Here is a 5,471-nt window from a genome sequence, read left to right as displayed (position 1 = left end):
TTAATGACTACTGCAGTCTCAACATTATTCAACCCCTTTGTGACAAGCGTTTTTAGTACTTAGTAGAGCACTCTTCTGCTGTTATGACCAGCTGCAAATGTGATGCATAGCCAGACACCAGCTTCTGGCAGCGTTCCTGAGGAATCTTGCTGAATCTTGCAATGGCCTCCAGTTCACTAATATTCTTGGGTTTGCGACCACTACTAAAGTGGGTCCGCGCAGGGGCACCGCAAGAAACTATGGACTGACAGTTTGCAAATTTTGTCAATCAACCTAATTTGCAATGGGATTGAATGATTTTGAGTGCTACTGTTTTGGTTTCATCATTTCAGCAAAACCTTGATTTAATAAAATACAAGTGAATTGTAAAAAAAAAAATCCTACTCTGCTCCTGTTTCACATTTAGCCATAAGCTTTTTGAATAGCCAATGTAGTGCGTACTATTGCGACACCGAGGTTATACTATATTCACAGCGAAACAATAGGTCAATGTCAAGAAGCTATCTGCAGGATATGTACTCCAAGTCTTAATGACTCTTAATAAGCTAGCAGAGAGGAAAGAGAAAAACAAATTGCTTTGGGAAATACAATTTGCTGGAGTCACAATGTCAAGGACATGTTCCATTGGGTTTAATGATGCTGTGTGTGCTTTCCAAGAAGCCCAGGTTTAGGACCAGCACTTCCCAGTGTGCGTTTAGGGGCTGGAAAGCCTAAGCTGCCGGCCCCTCTTGTATTTCCCTCTTGTAGTTCCAATATTCTCCTTCTTCTCCCTCTCCTCCTTCTTTTCTTCTTCTTCTTCTCCTCCTCCTCCTTCTCATTCTTTCTTCCTTTCCATCTTCTCCTTCTTTTCCTTCACCTTCTTCTCCTCCTTCTCCTTCACCTTTCTTCTTCTTCTTTTCCTTCTTTCTTCTTCTTCTCCTCCTCCTTCTTCCTCTTCTTCTCGTTCCTCTTTCTTCCTCTTCTTCTCCTTCTTGTTCTCCTTCTCCTCCTTCCTCTTCTTCTCCTCGTTCTTCTCCTTATCCTCCTCGTTCTTCTTCTTCTTCCTAGGAAGTCTAAGTTCCCAAGTCCTCAACTGGCATTGTGGGCCAATAGTCCTGATGGTGGTGCTACAGCAACCATCTAAAGTTATTTTTGTGTGCACTATTTAAAAAAAAGAAAAAGAAAATTGAGCTACAGTCAGATCTGATTATTCTGATGGCTGGTTCTTTACCTGAACTGATGATCATGTGATTGGTCCATATGTGCACTTGCTGCATACAAATTGATAACCGATAGGGTTCAAAAAAACGTACCTAATCATTACATGGCTGGTTTGTTTACTAATGTAATGTAACTCAGTAGGCGAGTGAGCCTAGTCATGGCTCAAATCTTGACACGTTTGCAATGGTAGGCAAGTCAATGCCGTTAATACAGGAGTGTCCCGTATTGAAAAAAAAAGCCCTTTTTGTACTGCAGGATTTTCCTGTATTAATGTGCACAGAACTGTGGTGTTGACTGAGGCTTTGAGCTTTGTAGCCATGCAACCAAATTCAACCAGATAGCCTACTACAGCCAGCCTCTCACACGTTACGCGTTAGACGATAGTTTTATTCTAGTCTTACGATTTGCAAAAAGTATTCTAAACAGGAAGTAATTTGAGCTCAGAATGATGAATGAAAACAGGAGTGTTGTCTTATAGTCGTGGTAGAGGAAGTAACGTCAATCATGGCAAACAGTACAGAGTTCTTTGTTGATTCCTTTTTGTTGCGAACAGTTTCACGTCCCACAAGAGCATTATTTGCAGTGGGACGCAGCAAAATGAGTCCAATTTATGGCATTCTTTGTTTTTTTCCCTAATTTAGTCAATTCAAAATCCTCAAGCTGTCCCTTAACTAACCCTAACAACTTAACAGATAAAGTACCTGATACCGGGGGGAAATCACTATATTTAGCCCATAATGCAATTTGTTCACATACAGAAGGACCACATTTCATTGCAACAATCCTGGCAGGACCAATAAAAACTTCTCGCTGTGGTGTACTAGGAGTAGCGCCCATTTTCAAAAGAAAGAAAATAAAGAACCATGAGTACAAAATAGATTAAAACGATTTGTTAAAATTATAACAAATAAGACTAGACACGGTCAATCAACCAATCGTTGCTGTGCCGAGAGATTTTTTCCCCCTTTCTGTTAATATATATAGATATATAATTTTTTTTTTTTTTAATTGTTCCACAACAAAAGAAAGTTGGAGAACAAGAAAATGGTGGACCCACGAGGTTAGCTAAAGCAGGAAGTAATCTCTCTGTCTTTTTTTCACACAAGCAGCAAAATCGGAAGTCACCACGTGTTCACATGCAGAACAAGAAAAGTAGCCAGCATAAAATTAAACACAGAAACAAACATGGAACATCCAGCAAGCACAAAAATCAAACACATAAACAAACATGGAGCACAGCCAGGGCTTAACACTAAACAAAAACAGAATCTCGAATCCCAATGCAAGACCGACAAAACCTAGACAAACATTAAAAAGAATCAACAAACAAAACAAGGCCACCTCGTGTTATTTAGCTCACAATACGGAACACAAAACCAAAATTAACAAGGCTTCTTCGTGTTATGCTACTCCACAACACGGTAACAAGGCTTCTTCGTGTTATCTAGCACAACACGGCAACCAGGCTTCCTCGTGTTATCTAGCACAACACGGTAACAAGGCTTTTAGCACAGAGATCATTTAACTGGCGTGAATAAATAAAACTATGGTCTAAGTCGGCACAGCTGAGTAAACAATGTAAGACCACTGTAATTAAGGTTCAAACAACGTGCCAGTTTTAGCGAACATCTCCGAACAAGCAGGGCCCCGGGGTAAAAACACCATCAGCCTACGATGGCACCCGAAGTTGAATCCGTGACTTTGAGAAAAGATCACTCACGCATCCGCGCTTCTCGTCCAAAGCATGCTGAAAAAAGGCAGTCGTCCCGAAATAGAAACTCTTTTTTTCCTCGTCGCCAAAATTATGAATGAAAATCTAACTTGGTTTAAGTTAGAGAATCAAAGAACACGCGAGTGGTCGGTCAATCTGTTTATCAAACCAAGACAATAGTTTTATTCAAGTGTTACAATTTGCAAAAAGGATTCTAAACAGGAAGTAATTTGAGCTCAGAATGATGAATGAAAACAGGAGTGTTGTCTTATAGTCGTGGTAGAGGAAGTGACGTCAATCAGGGCAAGCAGTACAGGGAAGTGATGTCACACAGGACAAATGGTGGTGGTCTTATGAGAACGAACCACAAAGAAGTTCACACAAGTTGTAAAATAATAAACTTAAGGAATAACAGTCAGGTAGGAAAACAGAAAATAACAAATTGTGCGGGTAACACATTGGTGAGACTGACATTTCATGAACACATGCTAATGCCTATTCAGACACATTTAGATTTTAGTTTAGATTTCAGACACATGATTTTAAAGCTATTTAATTTAAGACTTTTTTCAGTCAGTCATCAGTCACATGTATTTGTGATTTGTCTCCTCCTTCCTCTTCCTCCTCAAAATGCCCGGCCCCGATCCAGTGCTGCGCAGCAGCTATAATTTGTTCAGATTTTTTTTTACAATAACCTAATTCTTGTAAAAAGAAAAATAACTTACCTTAAAAATGTACTAATAATAACCTAAAACTAATAATAACCTAACCTCCTAAGTGTACATCTAACCCTTAGTTGCCTAAACCTCCCCATTAACCTTATTGTAACCACAAGCATTACTGTAACCACCATAACAACCGTAGCCATAACTGTGAATGGAGACCGTACAGAAATATGAGAATTTTTCCCACTGAGGAGTGTATGGAGATACATCTCCCTGTGGACGTACAGTACTTAAAATATCTCGTCCTGTGAACGTGTTGAAATAAGCCCCGGGAGAAGACTTCATGTAGAGATCTACATTCTGAAGAGATCATGTTGCACTGCTGTTCAGATGATGCTGAGGTGGTCAGAGGTAACCTAGCGTGAAGGGCTCTCCACAGTTCTTCATAGTTCCATGGTCTAGTGTCTGAGATCTCCATCAATATCGTTTACAAGCTCCTGTATCCTAAACCCGCTGGGTGAGTGATCACTTGACAACTCCCAGACCTTCCAACGCTAAACACGATCCTGCCAAGCATAAGTGCATACTTGTGTTCATTCTAGGCTTTCAGTCTCTCTCTCTCTCTCTCTCTGGACGAATGACAAAGTAGCTGTTAAGGAAAGAGGGAGGTGGCCTGGACAGATCAGGTATTTGATGGAGAGATGAGGTGGAGGATATATTGTGTTGAGGATTGGGAGACCGCAGGAGATAGCACAGTCACATATTGATATTTGAGCTTGCTAGCTTTAGTAGCGGCTAGCGCTTTCCTAGCAGTGTAGTTTTACTGATAGATAATATGTTGTATTGTGTGTATTATACTATTAGAATTTAAATTACAATTTAAATGTTTGCCATCACCAAACTGTGCTTAAAAGCTAACCCTGGCTTACAGTCCTTCATGTAAGGTCACGGGTATAATGAATACACTGAGCTACCAGTTGCTTAGTAACAAGACCTCAGGAGCATCAACTCTCTTCAAAGCAAATATTTGGCAGTTCATTAAATTAATTTTATTAGTTCTACTTAATATAACATGATGTTAGCGGGACATTTTAGAGTAATCTGTAATCCGCTTTCTAAATAAATAAAAGGATTCCAAATCTCCACTGTCTCATCCCGGGGAGGCGGAGAGCTCCAGAGCCGCTTCGAGCAAGGGCTAATCTGGCCACCGGCCTCCCTGGAGCGGCGCTCTCCACTCCACCCACCGGAGGACCGCCTGGGCCTGGCAACAGGGATGGCGGTGGAGGAGGAGGACAGGGAAGGACATGTGGGGGGAGGGGAAGAGGGAGAGATAAAGTGGGATTGATGAGGGGGGAGGACGGGAGATGGAGAAGGAGGGAGGGGAGGGATGAGAGAAACAGCCTTCTATCCTGGGAGCGGAGGTGTGGAGCGGGGGAGAGACGGGGGACGGCATCCATGAGAGGGCTGGAAGGTGAGGAAGAGAGAGGGCGGATAATGCACACGCCGTGTTTGAGAGGAGAAGAGAAAGGAGGGGCGGGGTGGGATAGTGTTGGCCAGGGAGGGGTGAGGCTGTGTGGGAGGGAGGGTGGGATTAAGGAGGCGTGACGAGAGCCTGAAGTGGTGCCGCTGGCAAGTGTGAGACACTCAGGGAGCTCGGGTGGTGTTCACCACATGCCTTCACTGAGATGGGGGGGGGTCGGAGGGCGGGAAGGAGGGCGGGAAGGAGGAAGCCAAGCAGAAAGAAGGGAGCGTCGTGAAGGTAGAGGGAGAAAGAGCGAGCCATAAATAGGATGTGAAGTCCTCCTGGACGGACAACGCCAAAAGCGGCGAGCAAAGAGTGCCGGCAAAGAAAGAGGAGGAGAGGAAAGACAAGGGTAAGAAAGGCAAAGAGAAGA

The sequence above is a fragment of the Borostomias antarcticus genome, assembly GCF_949987555.1.
Source record: "Borostomias antarcticus genome assembly, chromosome: 21".
Classification (NCBI taxonomy): Eukaryota; Metazoa; Chordata; class Actinopteri; order Stomiiformes; family Stomiidae; genus Borostomias; species Borostomias antarcticus.
This window is presented reverse-complemented; position numbering follows the sequence as displayed.